Source organism: Humulus lupulus, chromosome 2, assembly GCF_963169125.1.
Source record: "Humulus lupulus chromosome 2, drHumLupu1.1, whole genome shotgun sequence".
NCBI classification, from domain to species: Eukaryota; Viridiplantae; Streptophyta; class Magnoliopsida; order Rosales; family Cannabaceae; genus Humulus; species Humulus lupulus.
The window spans coordinates 224244003-224262106 of NC_084794.1; the positions used below are offsets into that span (position 1 = coordinate 224244003).

Below are 18104 nucleotides of genomic sequence, written 5' to 3' on the forward strand. Positions count from 1 at the left end.
TCTAAAAGCTCTAAGCTAGAGTATAAACATTCAACTAGAAAAAATTGAAGAAAGACATTTTCCCAAGTTAATAGTTAGAAAAAAAATATTATTACATACCAGCCAGTTGTCCATGAAGCAAATCATGACCATTTTGGGCCAGCAGGCTTGGTACTCCAATAGTAGAGACCCCTAGAAGTAGAAGCAGATCAGAAGCTAGATACTAAAAATCAAACACAAAACTTTGAGTTTACTAAACATTGTTTATAATTAGTCATCCAACATAACAGTTGAAAATTGCAGCAGTGAAAGAAGCTATAAAAACAGAGGAAACCAAAGCACATGCATATCTAGAATTATCAAAGGAAGTACAACATCAAAAAGCAAACCTAAATGTACCATTAGAAGCAAGAGAAATGGTAGACATAACAACATCAATAAAACTAGAAGCAAAACAGAACAAGTCTGGCTTTCCTTTTCTAACTAATTACTGCAACAAGCTACAACACCAACACAAACCAGCCAAAAAATACATGTTGCGAGCAGGATTTTGAGAGAGTTAAATATTGAGAGAGTTCAAAAAACCCTTAATAAACACAAGAAAATGGTTCATTTTTTCCCGTACCCAAAGTTGAAAATATAATAACAGTACTTACCAATTTAAAATCAAATCCCAAATCCAAATGATAATTTAGATTCTTTCAGAATTATTATCAAACACCTGGTATGCAACATTTTCATATGCACTTTCTTTTCAGATACCAAAAAACATAGAAGAAATTAAATCACTACTAAGATACCAAAATGAATTAAAAAAAAAAACTGAAGCTTGAGAAGATGAGATTTTCAGATAACCAATACTAGACTAGTTAGAATATCACATCCATTACTGGAGGAAGAAACCTAAATAATTAAATAATTAAAAAGAAACTAAGATATACCATAAACAACATGACACAGGCATTATTTGAAGTAAACAACTAAATTATTGCCAAGAGAAAAGAAACACAGGACTGTGTAATTAACAAATTCCATAATGCTAACCTTCACAAGATCTCCTAGCTCCTCGTTGCATTCTAATTTGTCTTTTGCTAGCCAATTTTCCAACAAATTATTCTTGTTCTGGTTCACAACAAGACGTGATAGTTCCAATGACTCGAAAGCATTAAGCTTTCCTCTGGTCAAGAGAGTACCAAAATACTGCAAAAGGGGTGGTGTTTGCCCAGTTTGTATAGGAACACTCTGCAACAATAAGAATAAGAATTAATTACTAATCATAAAGGTTCAGCATAAATTAAAAGTCCTGTATGCCATAAAAAGGATGTGTGGACTTGTATATGTTGTTAAAGCCAATAATATCCAATTCCACTTCTATTCGAGTTGCCTGATACTATCTTTTTCCAGGTAATTGACTGGTACTTTTATCTCAATTAGGTTCATAAATTTCCAAAGAAATCATTCTAAAAAATCATTGCAAATTACTCTACAACATGCTTTCTATGAGAGCTTCTTTTAGCTTAATGTTTAAATTTAAAGCTACCCTTTTGCTCGAAAAAGTGAAAAATAAAATGGCTAAACCATTTTTAATAGTTGAAATTTGTGTACCTAATGGTCACTGCTGCTTCAATTAGAGGAGAAATTTTGGAGGTGCTGGTTATCTTGGTTCATAATTCTGCATATGTAATATTGTTATTATTAGAAACTTTCATATTAGAAATTTAAAATATTCCAAGAATAATGTGTAAGTACTAAAAAAAGTCATGGGAAAATCAGCCCCCAAAGAAAGCATGTAAAGTAATTCCTGTAAACTGAAAAACAGAGTAATTCTTGTAAACATAAAAGAAAAGTTGAGCAAAAACATAAATTTTGAGGCATCCAAAATCAAGAACAAACTTAAAATGATGAAAACTTCGTTCGATCAATTATAACTAGAACAGAAGATAGACCCAGTTCAGTTTTCTGAAATACATATACAGAAAAAAGGACCCGAAAAAAGAAGTTTCAAAAATAGAGAAATCTAAATCATTTGAATTCTTACATGAAGACATATTTCACAGATTGTATTCCCTTTCTTGTTACACCATTCCTGTATACAATCTTTATATTGGGTTGTTGTGCGTACAAGAAAATGTAGCTGATAGAGCATCTATGAATTCAATTGTTCACATGCTTAATAGCCACTCTATCAGTACTCTTGCAGTACCCTCAAAACCAAAGTGTTGGAAGTCATCAGACTAATAAAAAATCTAAAAAAAAAATCCACAAATTGAAAAACTGTACAGAAACCAAAAATAAAAATCTTACTCAAGAAGCGATAACGAGAGGTTGGACTGTCCAAAAGAAGGCTGAATTATCTAAGTTCTATGATATTACTATGAAATGATTCTTAAAATATACATGGTTAAATTAACTAAAACTTATCATGGTTCTTATCATGCATTACTTTTATAGATAAAAAATGTATACAAATTATTTTTATTATACAAAATGCAGAGCACAATACACTGATTGGAATAAAAACCATGATAATATAAATGATTAGTGTCATTGCAGGCCTGTAGTGTAGTGCCAAAGAGATCCTCTAATATAAATAATATTTGGTTCTTCAAGTATTATATATCTATAGTGTAGTGCCAAAGAGATCCTTGGGAGTATATGACACACATCAAGACTAGGTCCACATCAAGTTAATATAATACATATTTGGTAAAAAAATAAATATACACAAAGTACCCAATCTACCTTGAATTTCTCCTTATTGTTTTGAACTGAAACATAAAGACACATAAATATTTGATATATATCTTCCCTATTGCATGTAAAGTTTTTCTTGAACTGTTTAACCCAAGTAAGTTCCGCTATTCTAAGCATCCAAGGCAATAAATGATTTTTGGTTTTAATGCTTAGTTGTTTTTAAAAATTAAATGATCCATTACTATTATAAAGAGAGAAATTAATTAATATTTTCAAGGAATAAATTTATATAAATTAAATTCATCAATTTCTATAGAGAACTCGTATGCTAAACTGACAAGTGTTTCTATTGAAACGTGACATGTCAATCTATTCATATTTTAAAATTTTCATAATTATGTTTTAAAAAAATTAATTGAAAGATATAAACAAAGCAGGAGAATAGTGATTTTATGAATATTAATGATGCTACAAAAAATGATGCTACCTCTGCATTATTATCCATGCAATTTAACATGTGTCTACAATATCAGGGTATATAGAAAATTCCAAACAAGAGGTATAGAGTATACATTTCACTAACATACAAAATCAAACAACATATTTTTATTATAACCTAAAAAATTAATTAGTAAAATAATCTAAATAAACCATATCATATAGTGATGAACAAACTACAATATATATCAATAACTTGTTCTGTATATACTCTTAAAACTAGTTTACTCACCTTTATAGACATCAAATGTTATATGTAATTAATTCTATGACTAAACAATTAGAAATCTAATGGAGAAAAAAAACATGTACACTAACTAAATTTTTGGACCAATACTAATGATATAAAATTGTAGATAATGGAGAAGGACATCAGACTATAATGAGTCGCTATTGATGATAGTATTTAATGCACATTTATATATAAATATTTATGTAAATATATATTATAAAAAATTTGTACATATTCTATACATTTACACACTAGTTTGTTCAAGATATGACATTTTCTAGCTAGCAATGAAAAAAAATGATTTCTTTGAACTTTATGTTAATTGATGCAAGATTTGATTAATTAAAGACAAAAGGTAAAGCAAGAAACGGTTCCAAGGTCTCACTAACAAATAAAAAGAAGTAAATGAATAAAAATTCATATACAATGTACTATGAGTATTCCCTGCCAATATGGAGAGTTAAAAATACTAGTTTTATATGTTGAAGTTCTACAGGCTTCTTTTCTAGAGTATAAAGAAGTAAATGAATAAAATGCCATATACAATGTACCTTATCCAATCACTGACATTTTATTTGCCTTCATTTGCCTAAATTTTATTAACTCCAATAATATATATGCATATGATCCCATCAGGGATTGACCCAATTAAGTGCATAGGTAGTTTGTTTCTTAAAACTATTTTTGTGGGAGAGAGAATCATTAATAATGAAGATTATTTCAAGTTTGGACAACCCAAAAATACTCAAGACTCGTAGAATACCTAAATAGAGATTACTCATCACAATGTGGGGATACATCAGTCAACCCTTGCCACAGTATGGGGATACTCCAATCAACACATTAGGCATACCATTTAGTTTAAGGACACCAAAGTAGTTCCAATGAAACCCATGAAAAGAAATAGAACTTGTAGGTGTTTTTATATTAGTGATGGTAATACACATATTAAAATCAAAATAAAATCCATAATTTATCCATGGCCTAATACTTGTAACTGTTGTATAACACAGATGCATTCAGACAACAATGATCATTGCATGAGCTCATCGTATATGAGTATAAGTATATAATTTTTAATAAAACCCAATATAAAACTGAAAATTGATCATTACATGTGCTCATCGTATATGAGTATAAGTATATAATTTTTAATAAAACCCAATATAAAACTGAAAAATGATCCTATAGTGAAAATGCACTGCACGAAAATGACAATATAATTGATAACCAACATGAAAAAACCAGCAACTTTTTCAAAACTAGTAATCTTGGGGCAAATCCAAAAGCACGAAAGGCATGCAAAATATTAAAGTAACTTGTGAACACATCAAATTGATATGAGCAATAGAACCTAAAATGAGAGAACCACCTTCAGTGTGAAATTATTATAAGACTACAAAAGTTTCAAACAAATGAGTAATGAGTGCAGATGACAGGAGAGGGTGCTTTTTCAATCTCAAAATAGACTGATAACATTTGTGAGAACCACATACAAATAGAAAAACTAAAACAAATCTCCTCCATTGGAGCTAGTGCTGCTCTCAATTTTATTCCTTGAATATTGAAATTTTGCTCCATATAAATAATGTTACATGCTGAAACATTTATGGGTGTTTACAATTCAGTCTCATAATTGTATTTCAAACCAATTGGAGATTCATTCATAGGAAAGTTTTGTATGACTAAAATGGTTGCAAACCAAAGAAAGAAAGAGATAATGATGCAAAATGATTGACAATATATATGACAAAATAAATTACTTCTTGGATGTATGAACTTTGACTCTAACAATATAATATAACTCTCAGTAACTGAGCTTAAATAAATGAAAAGTCATTTTTATTTAACCACTCCAACTCTCTATAAATGAGCTTAGATATATATAGTTTGGTTTCTTATATTCCTTAGAATATATAGGCATATCATATATTTGATCCATAACCTATACTCAATAACACAAAAAATCATACCGCATATAAATACATATATATGACTTTCTCAATCTTCTAAATATATTCACAGTCCTTATAATATGAAACAAGTTAAAAACATACATATATAAAATAGTTCAATTTCACTACAAGAAAAAATGCTTTTAATAACACCAAAAATGTGTTATCAAAACCTACGATAACACTTTCTGATGTGTTAAGACAGACTATGTTATCGTAGGTCATGGTACTTTACATAACACTTTATCAGTGTTATACAGATGTGTTATTGTACTGTCAACGATAACACAATTTCTGTGTTATTTTAATATATAGATAAGTGTTGAATTATGTTATTTATAGTCGATACTATAACACTTTTTTTGTGTTATACTACACTTTAGTATAACACATTTTTTGTGTTATACTACACTTTACTATAACACATTTTTTGTGTTATATAATGAAGTTTGCATAACATAATTCTTTGCATAAAAAGTGTTATTGTAATATATATTATAACTCAATTTTCGTATTATTGTTATATTTAGATATATTTAAATTCTCATTATATATTTTATTTATATTACACTAATTTATTCTATTATATTTTAATTTTTTTTATATAATTAAAATTAGCTTTCTAATATATACTAGCATCATCAAATGAACTTGATTTTCAAATAACAAAAAGTAAGAACATTCTACATTGAATTAACAATCCACAATTTAGTTTAAAACATTCAACACTGTCATCAACAACAAAATATTCTATAAGTATTCAAGGAGTCTAAAAGTTCTAAAAGTTACTACTTTCAACACAAAGAAATAAACAAAGTTACTACTTTCAAGGAGTCTTAAGTATCATTTTATACTTCGCTTGTCATATCTGCAAAATAAACAAAGAAATATTTTATTGTTATTATCTAGCATCACAAATTACTTCAAGAAGCTGAAAACGAGTTATTAGTTCAGGTCATAATAAATACAACACAAAAGGTCACCTTAGTTTGATTCCTTTAGGCGTGTATTATTTGGCTCTGAAGAGAGGAGAAGAGGCAGCTGAGGAAGAAGAAGTTAATGTCAGACTACAAATTTTTTACACTTTGAGTGTGCATGTGCGGTCCAAGAACTAAAGCAATAGAGAGTCACATATATACACATATATACTAAAGCAAGAAAAATGCTGAAGTTTCAATAACAGTACGTGTTTGACAAATATTATATTTAAAATAGTGGTAATATTGTGAATTCTGTGATATTTAGTAGAGTTATTTATATATATCATGCTAGCTAAAAAAATGTCATTTGGGGCATATCCTAACTTTTTATGTCCAGACTGATTCTATTTTGTTCAATTGTTAAATATCTTTGCTGATTCAATTGAATAAGATTCCCATTTTTCTTAAAAAGAAAACTTCAAATGGATCTAACTATGAGAACCTTGGCCAAAATAATAGTTAGGAATGAACAGGATTACACAGTGAAATGAAACTCAACCATTTTATTATATAGCAATGCCAGAGCCAATCAGAATCGGATAAGTTTTAATATCCAAGTAATTAACAAGCTGTGCAATATGTAATCAAGAGTCTCCTGACTTTAACACAACTAAACTGGTCTTAACCAACTGCTTTTAACTAAACTAACTATTCTCCACTGTACTATTTCATGATATTATGATTTTTATTGCATTGAAACTTGGAATTGTATCTTCAATATGCCATGAACAAAATTTATTTATTTTTTTAAATAAAATGTCGGACTTACCAAGGAGAAAAAGCATCATAAGAGAATCATATGCTGACAAAATAACTAACAATACAATGTCTGAAATAAAAAGAACATGAGAAACCAAACTGAAAAGGCCACAGAACACAATAGCTAACAAACTAAACAACATGGCAAGCAAGCTCAAACAACCAAAAATAAAAGTTGGACAAAAGTACAGAGTCGTTATTAAGACGAGGAAAAGTAAATTCAAACAGAAAAAATATTCAGCTTTTGACAGCATATATCTACTAGCCTAGTTCTTTTTATGAGGTTATGTAATAGTTGCTGAGTAAGATATTTAATATTCATTTCCATAGTGGGTAACTTGAGATATCATTCTCTTAATCAAAATGCTTAAGTGAGTTTATTAAAAAATAATTAAAAGTTTGGTCAAATGTAACCCAATAATTCAGCATTGAAAGTTGAAACATACAAGTCCATTAAAATCAAAAGAGTACACCACAAAGAAAACAGAGTACTCAACTCAGCAGTAAAAACAGTACTCAACTCAGCAATAAAAACAAAGAAAAATTACCATCATAGTAAGCCAAAAGGCTACATAATATTTATTATTTGAAGAACTACATAATATATATGCAATACATATATATATATATAAAAGCCAGACTCTACTCTACCCTACTATTCTCAAGTCATTAACATGTTTTTGAAATCCAAACTTTATTTCTTCTCTGTCTTTCTGAAACATAGAGCATAAATCCTACTTGATTACAAGGATTCTATTTATTCCTTGTTTGGTAGTATTTGTCCCAACTCCCAAAAGCATTCTGCTTCCCCAGAAATATCACAGGCTTTATTCTTAACTTAAACAGAAAGTAATTAAAACCTTCTTTATAAACCCAGCAGCATTTCAATTTAATCTTTCACTTTTCTAAGTTAGCACGAAAAAAAAACTATATAGTTTCACCATTGTACCAATAAATATATATATGTAGACATATGCCTATCTACAACATAAACGGGGCATCATATGGCTTGTATTGGAGTAACTAATAACAAAAGACTAACAGAGCAACAATCTACACAAAACCCACACTGCAGACAACACAATAACACTAAATAGCAAACCAGATGGGTCTCAAATCAAGCTATCTATGCATAACATAAAAACTAAAACAAGAACACAAGAAGAAACACCTCAACGAATTATCACAAACACAGAGAAGGGTCAATAGTTTCAGCTGAACATAAATATTACGATTTAGTACAATTGAATAAAAATAATTCATCATTGAAAGATTCCATGAATATGTCAATGGTATGTGTATAAGTTGTCTTTATGCACACTTTTCTCTTTAATGTAACTTTGACCATGTTTGTTCATCTTTGAATTTTCATAATTGAGATTAATTCACCATTTTGACCCTTAAAAATTTCTAACTGTGATTTTTACAGAGGTTTTCCTGTTTGGCTAAAGTATGTTCCTGGTATGAGCCTTTTAAGGTTTCCTTCACTCATTTTATTTGTATGTTCCAGTGAGAAAGACTTGCAAGAGATTTTATAGATTGGCAGTTAAATAAGCACACAAATGGCAGCATTACATTTGTGTTTTTACTCATATCCAGTTTTACGGAGTTCTTAAGGAAATTCTGCTATAATGCATGAAAGAAAACCTACACACATCTACTTAATTTATCTTGACAAGTATAAACATTACCAAGCCTATTCAAGAAGTAGCAACCTCAAGATATCAACCATTGAAATTGCAACTCCTGGAAAAACAGAAAAGGTATTTACCTCAATGTATAGAACACTAGAATGTAAATAATTATGTAAAATGTAAATAAAAGAAAAAAAATTATAACATTCTATCTCTGTAAACAAGTAAGGTTTCCACTAGAATCTTCAGTGAACTAGAATGGTGTTATCCTATCTCATTGTAATCTAGATATCTAAATTTAACATAACATATACTCTTTTCAGAATCTACATGTCATGTTTAACTATTCTATTTTCAGCTACAGTATTAATTCAACCATCTTGACTACTATAATATTATACCCAGAAAATTACATTACATGGACTCATACCAATTTTAATGAAAGTTATATTATTTAGAGCATGTACTAAGTTTCCTATATTGAGGGACACTCTAAGAGACAAATTTGTATTATATGTAAGGAAAATTGGACTGAAGAAAATTACATAGAAAAAATCAAACCACGCTTCAAAACAAGATATTCACATCCATCTCAATTCGCTATGACCAGTTAATTCAGTCCAAGACACAAATTTTTCTGCTTAAATAATTAGGCTGCTTCAAACAATAAAACGAACAAAACACAAGTTAATAATCCAATTAGTTTGACTACCTGGTGAAACAAAATTGCAAGAAAGAGCAATCTGTATTGCAGTATTCTGCTTGTCACCAGTAAGCATCTAGAAATTGATTCCTGCTTTTCTTAATGCCTCTATTGTTTCTGGTACCACATCCTGACAATTACAATTTAAAATATCACAACTATCAGTATCTGGTACAATCCAAGCAATAGTATCCCTAATCTAACTATGTTTCCCCTTCTACTGAGCACTCTGCAATTAGTAGAAAATATACACACATATATATGTTAGAAAAAAGTAATAAGTGCATTATGTCACCTGTAAACGGTCTTCTATTGCGGTAACCCCAAGGATCACAAGATCATGTTCTAATCTTTGACAGACCTCAGCTAGTCTCCACTGCACAGAGTAGTGAAGTAAAGGGAGTGGATAGACAGAAAACTCATGACATGTGAATGAGTTTGTGTGCTTTAGGTGTTTACCTCTCTATCAACCACTGTACTACTGGCCTCTTTAAACATCGAAGACCATTCCTGATACTCATCTTCCTCCAAAATACTCCAAGCAAGACAAAGTGTACGAAGACCTAATTGAGCATATTGTTCCACAGCTTCAATAAATGTCCTTGTCTGCTGCCCTGAGGTACATTGGAAACCATCAAACACCAATACGAGCAATATGCATTAACCATATATTTCTAGACATCTAGTAGCATATATAGCAGTAAATAATTGAGAACTAATATACATGAGCAGATAAAAAGAATCAAAACCTACTCTGTGGGGGCTTATATTAAAATGAATTATAAGAAATCAATTAGTGCGAAGGTTTCAACAAGAAATATATCAATCCCCTGAGCCAAGAAATATATCAGGAGAACCGCTTGCAACAGCATTGAGCAACCTTGCATCTTTTTATCATAAAACAAAACTAATCAGAAAATAAAGTTAAATTATAATCCAAAACAGTCCTATAACTGTCAATGATATCAAATCAATGACAGAAATAAATTAGCCAATCACCAAGCCCATTTAAAACAAATACTACATTTTCTTTATTATTTGTCTTTGAACCTACATATTATGAGCAATTGAACTATGAACATAACCACATAGCCCAACATTCATAGGTCTTAAACAAATCATTCAGAGGGCCTGTTTGACATGGCTTTGAAACTTTTCCAGAGCCTAAAAGTTACTTTTTTAAGTGTTTGGATGAATTTTGTTCTTTTTTTTTTTTTTTTTTGAGGAGTGCTTGGATGAATTTTCAAACTCTACAAGGAAGTAAATGTCCATTAGGATCGAATTTTCAAACACTTGCACATAAACAAAAATGTAATCATTCAATAGGATCGAATAAAAAATCCGAAAAATAATCAGAAACAAAATAAAATCATTGAACAGATTCAAAACGTACTCGACAACATACTTTAAACACATCCCATTATTATCATTAGTTTGTGTCTAGCATATTTTGAGATATATAATATACAGAAATGTAATAAACGGACTAAGAGACTATCACAGACTTAAAAGTGACAAAAAAAGACAATGAATCAAAGTAATGAATCACAACTCAAAAACTAAGGACAATGCAATACATGAAACATATTAGAACAAGGAAAAACAACTCAAAACCTCTGATCAAAAACACAACTCCATAACATCGATACATACAACTCAATAACAACTAAGATATGCATTAGGTACATAGAAAAAATGGGTACTCACAACCAACAACTAATATAAACAAAGATCAATAAGAAATCAAGAGATCAAAAACAAAACAAAAAATTAATCACAAAATAGAATCATAAAAATCAATCTTAGTTTACAAAAAATAAATACACATGTTAGACAAGATCACTAGAACTAAATGCTACATCAGATCAAACACATGGTCAAAACAAAAATGTAATCATACAATAGGATCAAATAACAGATATGAAAAATAATCAGAAACAAAATACAAGCACTGAACAGATTGAAAACATACTCAACAACATACTTTAATCACAAAATAAAATCGTATATTAAATCTCCAAAACATATTCAAACAAAAATCTACCAAGTCATTCCAAGCTGCAACCTAACCGCTGCAATCCAAAGTCATGACTTAGTGCACTGCTTCTAAAAAGATACAAAAACACAAACTAAGCATATTCAGTACACAAAGACTCAGAAAACAACATAATCAAATTTTAAAAAAAGATTGCCCACTACAAACAAAGAAATAAAAGCTAAAATACAAACCACAAACCTATAGAGTAAAAAATCGTTATCAACAATGACTGAGACAAAAGCGGCTATAGGGTGGCTTTGAAGGCAGCTTAGGTGGCTAGTAATATGGAGGCAGCGGCGGCGTCTTACAGAGCTCGTCAATGGAAACAGCAGAAGGGGATTTGACGAAGAAGAAGGGGATTGCAAGTGACAAGTTGAACGAACAGAGAGAGACGAAGAAGAAGGGTACTCCGAGGTCGACTGGTATTGTAGAAAGAAGAAGAAGAAAGATTGTTAGAGAGAATGAGATGTGGCGGCTGATCATATACAAGATAGGTAATCTTATATATATATATATATCGAACATCCCAAACTTAATTTCACGTTTTGTTGTTTGCTTTTAATTTTATTCTTCAAACTAATTTATCTATTCTCAATATCAAAGAAATAAAAATTCAAAACATAACCAAAATAACATATATATATTTAAAATCAATGAATATGAAATATGAACCAAACAACAAACAAATAAATCTTTCACAGTTAAACTCAAAATAAAAATCAGATTTGCCCCTTCCCCTTTAAGGAAATAAAAATTCAGATTCAAAACATACTTGTATATAGATCAAAAATCAAATTCAAACTCAAAATAATAACTAACTAAAAATCAGATTCAAAATTTTTGCTGACATACCAATATGCTAGTCATCTCTCCAAAAACAAAGTTCGGTTTACAATATCAAACATCCCAAACTTAGTTTCATTTTTTGTTGTCTCCATTTAATTTTATTCTTTAAACTAATTTCTCTATTCTCGATATCAAACCTAAAAGCCCAAAACTTATTCACAAGTTCACAACCATCACCCAACATTACAAACTGGGCCAAAATAAGGCAAAACACATTACTCTGATGCAGAATAAGCAAAGAGAAACATGAAGATCATTTCTCAAACATATCCAGTATATATTAATCAAAATGTATATAGTTAAAAGTTGTACAAATACTTAAGGCTTTATAGAAATATACAAATTATAAAGCTGCACATATTAAAAAAACTATTCCATATAAGTTTAATATTATTCTTTAAATTTACTTCTCAATTCTCAATATCAAAACCAAAATCCCAGAATTTATTCAACAAAGTTCACAACCATCCCCAACATATCAAATTGATAAAGAATAAGGCAAATCACAATACTCTAATAAAGAATAAGCAGAGAGAAGCATGAAGATCATTTCTCAAACACTTGTAGAATATATTAATCAAAATGTATCGTAGATAAAGCTTGTACAAATAACTAAGACATAATCATGACTTAAATACAAATATACAAATTATAAAGCTGCACATATTAAAAAAACTATTCCAAATAAACCATACTCTTAATCAATCTAGCTATTTGCATAGGGAACAAATCAATATGAATCATATAAAAACTTGTAATATAATGAAGGCATCGTGATCATGATTTAAATTATCAGATTAAAACAAACTGAAAAAAAAAATCATCAGATTAACACATACTAAAAAATGTCTCTGATTCAAATAACCAAGAGACAACAAAAAAACACCATAAACGAAGATAACCTTAAAAAATAAATAGTGCTGATTCAACCACCACACTAGAGGCTCACACACAAATAATCTAAAACAGAGAGCATTATCATCATATTAGAAGGTTTTATTGATCAACCCTAAGAGACTAGGAGCCCAAGACCAATCACAAAACCTCAAAGCCACCAATACCAATCCAAAAATCAAACCTTAACAAACAATCCACATAAAATTTACTAACAATAATTAGGTTCTTGATAAAATAATTAGAGACCAAGTATTTAAAAGAAAAAAAGTACGCGAAATCAGCAACTTACTCCCAATACTATAATCAGCTGCTCTTGCTGCCTGCAGCCCCTCTCTCCCACTGATTCCAACTCCAGTGTCAGCTTGTTGTATCATTCTTACATCATTCCCTCCATCCCCAATGGCCAATGTTCTATAATCACATGATTTTAAAATCTCCGCAAGCTGCAAAATAGAGTTAAACGCAATATGTACTTAGGTATTCAACATTTTATGACATCACACATAGAGTAAGAGACTTTAAATTTGGAAAACAAGGACAACAAAAAAATAACTAAAAAATAATATGACTTCAAGGCGTTTGAGCAGAGGGAGGAAGTTCTCATTGACAACATTCATATTTGGAGAATAAAAATTTGTAGAGATTTGCACAAGGATAGACAACAGCAAATCATTTTGTAATGATAAGAACCGAATAGTTTAGTATAATACACTGTCCAAGTTTTGAATCCAACAAATTGCAGTTCAGTTTATATTTCAATAATCAGCTCTCCAATTAAACTTTAAAGACTGGACACTAAGACTAATCTGACAAATTCAACTTTTACACTAAAAAAATTCAAGCAAAGAAAATGTTAGATTTGGATGTCACCTTATATTGTCAAAGCATATAACAAGAAATCGACCATTTATAGATTTGCCAAGAATGGCTGCTTCTTCATGAAAAGCATGGCTGCGATCAACTTCTCCAGATTGTTTATACCTTTCTAGAAGAACAACAGTTTCGAAAGATCTAACGACAACAGCAAGCATTTGATCTGCACCCAAGTATTCTGACAGTATCCTAAATGTAGACAAACCTACAAGTTAGAACCGAATAAAGAAAAAATAAAATAAAAGGACGACAAGATAGTGTTTTGGTTGGGAAAATGCAAACACATGAGATGTTTGACCTGCTCAGCTGGCTGCAATGAGGTCGAACTCTTCCAAGTAGAGCAACCACTCCTATTGTGTCTTTCATTAAATGATTTTCTGGCTCTTGGACTGGAATTCCCCTAGAAATAATGCAAAGAACCGCAGTAGCAGAGTTACCCATCTTTTCTATATTCTCCGTCACTTCCTCTTTCGAGGACAACTGATTTTCGAGACCAAATGGATATAGTTCTGTAGAATCTAGAAATTTCACAACAAATATAAGATCCCGTTAAGTACTTCAATCAACAAAGTTCTAATATAGCAAATATGTCCTAAAACTAGAAAAACAAGGCCCAGGACACACAAAAACAAGAATGAAACTATATTACCAATTTCTTTAGCGTGTCTCATAACTAGATTTCTACAAGTTCAACACATCAGAGATAAAGCTCTCCAGTAAATACACTTACCATTCTCTCCATAACCAGCTGTTACTTTCAAGACCGAGCCACCCACCCCCTCCGTGAGACCGAGCCACCCACCCCCTCTGCAAGACCGAGCCACCCACCCCTCCGTGAGACCGAGCCACCCACCTTCTCCGCGAGACCGAGCCGCCCACGAGCCTGAGCCCGTCGTTTTCACAAGACCCACGAGGCCCTGTCATTTGCGCCGTTTGCCGATGATAGGGAAGGTCGGGCTCCATAAAGACAGGTGAGAGAGAAAGAGGGAAGGAGAGAGGTCTGGTGGGAGGGAGAAAGAGATCCGAGAGAGAGGAGATGTGCCTCTTCTCAGGATTTGTTCCGTGAAGGGGAGTGAGAGACCGAGAGAGATAGGTCAATGGTTCAAAGGGAAATGGAAAATGGATCAATTGGCGCTTTTTTATTTTATTTGCCGCCTGAAATTTGATAATATACCATAACTCTTTTTAAATAGTATTATAATGATGTGTTACGATAATGGGTGTTTGGTGTAGGGTTTCACTACAATTTTAACTATATCTTGTATAATAATTTTAACAAGCTTAATCTGCCATATAGTCCACTAGAATATAAAAGAATTTAAATCAGTCAAACATAGAACCCAATTGTTTTGAAACATGTTACCACACTCAACTAACTAAAAACAAAAAACAAAGCACACCAACACACCAAATATTATACAAATTTGTGACAAAGAAATGAGGCAACTAGTTGAAAACAGAGGAAATTGATTTATAGAGAAAATCATATCAACACGCACACATATAAATAAAATTCAAAACTAGGGTGTGATAAACAACATATTGAAGATAAATTTAAGCACTCAACAATCCAAAATGAGTTCCCTTAAATTTTAAATTCAAAAAAATTAGAAATTAAAGTTAAGACAAATAGTATAACTAGAGAAACAAACCTTGACACTGAAGCGAGGAAAAAACTTATTGTAATAAAAATGATGGAACAAACTTGGGTGGTCGCCATTACAACATGGGGTCTGAAAAAATTATAATAGCAGTGAAAAAAATTGAATTCATAACATTAAAAAAGAAAAAAAATTAAAGAGAATAATAGCATACAATCGCTGCAAAATTCCACTTTCTTGAACTAAATTGCAGCCACAAATTCAAAACGTGGTTTGGGTGGGTTCATCAATTTTATCTTTTCTGGATGGAGAATTTTGGAGTTGATTACCTTTGATGTAGAATGTCTCTATGGCTGTATATATCATCTTCAAGCTTCAGAGCCCTAAACCATAAATTAATAATCAATAATATAGTAAAATGAGAACTATATTTGAGGAAGAGGAAGAAATTTCTGCTTTATGTTTATCATCCTTCAAGAAATCAAAAATAAAAAAGTATTTCAATACTCAAGAGAAAGTAGGACATTTTAGTTACCGTGTCCCTATGTGTAGTGAGAGACAAAGAGAGAGAGAGAGAAGGGGGGAGTGAGAGATAGGACGGTGGCTGCCGAATGGGACTTGTGATCTTGTGAGAGCTTCAGAGTTTCAAAAAATGGAGGGGTTTGGAGGCGGCTGTTACTGTGAGAGGCAGAAGGAATTATAAAAGAAAGAAAGGGTTAGGGTCAAATAGCTGAGCAAGAGTTTGTTGCTTATTAATTCGAAGCCCGCCCATTATTTTAACTTTTCATATACTTTACCACTTTTTTTTTATTACCTATTATAATACTTTTTGAATATGCTTATAATCATGTGTTGTAGAAAGGGATATTTGTTGTAGTGAAGAGACTTAAACCAGGATCAATCCAATCCTAGTCCAGATTGCAATAGGCATTCCGTAAAAAATTTATGGCCGCCATGAAGAAGGACATGCAGATCACTGCACTGGCCAATGTCAAGCAACATCCCACAGAAACCATCAGGGTTTATATCCAACGCTTTACGGAGGAAGGCTGAAAAACAAAGATGGATGACAGACAGCGCTTGGTGGCTCTCCAGTCCGGGATCGGAGCTGGATCCCCTCTCTGGGATGATATGTAGCGCAGCAAGGCGGCCACCCTAGAGGAATTGATCAAGAGGGCACAAGGTTTTATCAACTGGGAGGAAACCCAAATCTAAGCTTTTGCAGTACCCCGCAAACCATTATCCGGCACCCCCAGTAGCACTCGGATCCTCTATTACCCCTGGGATGACATTTGTGACCCCAACGGTCTATGGTCCCACTTCAACGGGGTACACACCAGCTCAATCTGCCCCATTCTCTGGGTACAGCATGGCGCCAGTCGGGTACAGTGCCGCTCTCGGTGGAGCCCAACCATCTCAAGTTGAGGGAACGAAGGTGAGCGTCAACCCTTCCTGGGGAAAGAGATCGGACAAAGGATAGAACCAGTCTGAACCCTCCAAAAAGGGAAAAAGGGTTTACGAACCCCAATACATAGAATATACCAACCTAATGGACACTAGGGAAAATATATACCTGGCGACGGGCAGTATAGTACATTACCGGAAGCCAGCCCCCATGTTCAAAAAGGGATAGAACTCGAGAGACACCAGCAAAAGGTGTGCATATCACAAGAAAGTGGGTCATATGGCCGAAGAATGTCATAAACTGAAGGACGAGATTGAAAATCTGATCAAGTTGGGACATCTCCACCCATGGGTCAGAATGCCAGTAGGAGTTCTAGGACTGCCAGCAGCTCTCAGACAACCTACGACCTCGGGTGCACCTAGATCGTACCGACCCCCCCCCCCAAGGGAGGGTACGTTACAATTCTGGGAGCAGAGGCCCCTAAGGGTCCCCCGATTGTGTAGGCACCCGGACCTGGAATGCCATATCCTCCCAGAATCGCGCCTCCACGGATAGATGGTCACATGGCCACCATATCAGGAGGGCCGCATCTGGGAGGATCGTCCCAGAATGATCAGAAACGCAACCTCAGCGAACTCGATCATGACCACGAGCTATACGCCTTGGTCCAGACTCCGGCCCAACGCCCGAAGTTGATGAACTTGCCCATCACATTCACGGAAGAGGAAGCCTGGAACGTCCATTTCTCGCATCATGATCCCTTGGTCATCAATTCTCAAATCTCCAACAAAATGGTATCCAGAGTGTTGGTGGATGGCGGGAGCTCCATCAATGTGCTATTCAACTTGGCCTTCACCGCAATTGGCTTGACCGAGGCAGATCTGGCCTCATGCCCAATGCAGATCTATGGTTTCAATGGAGACTCATTGCTCCCGATGAGGAAGATTCAACTGCCCGTAACGTTAAGGAAGGAAACTCAGTGCTCGTTTAAGTTTTGAACGTTCGTAGTG

General features: G+C 32.6%; 2 long non-coding RNA genes across 5 annotated transcripts; both read right to left on the reverse strand.

The window, feature by feature from the left end:
* Nucleotides 1–651: 651 nt before the first annotated feature.
* LOC133819000 (uncharacterized) lies at nt 652–16543 on the reverse strand. The gene is made up of 3 exons (XR_009886223.1): nt 15741–16543; nt 1585–1651; nt 652–1221 (listed from the first exon to the last, which is right to left on the reverse strand). It is a non-coding gene; the product is annotated as an uncharacterized LOC133819000 (long non-coding RNA).
* LOC133818999 (uncharacterized) lies at nt 6022–15186 on the reverse strand. 4 transcript variants are annotated; one of them, XR_009886220.1, is made up of 10 exons: nt 14819–15186; nt 14387–14606; nt 14086–14277; nt 13505–13658; nt 11671–11891; nt 9894–10048; nt 9730–9810; nt 9444–9564; nt 6342–6399; nt 6022–6226 (listed from the first exon to the last, which is right to left on the reverse strand). It is a non-coding gene; the product is annotated as an uncharacterized LOC133818999 (long non-coding RNA). The 4 variants fall into 4 exon arrangements; XR_009886221.1 differs by lacking the exon at nt 11671–11891 and adding an exon at nt 8789–8843 and having other exon boundaries at nt 14819–15183; XR_009886222.1 differs by lacking the exon at nt 11671–11891 and having other exon boundaries at nt 14197–14277; nt 14819–15181.
* Nucleotides 16544–18104: the final 1561 nt, after the last annotated feature.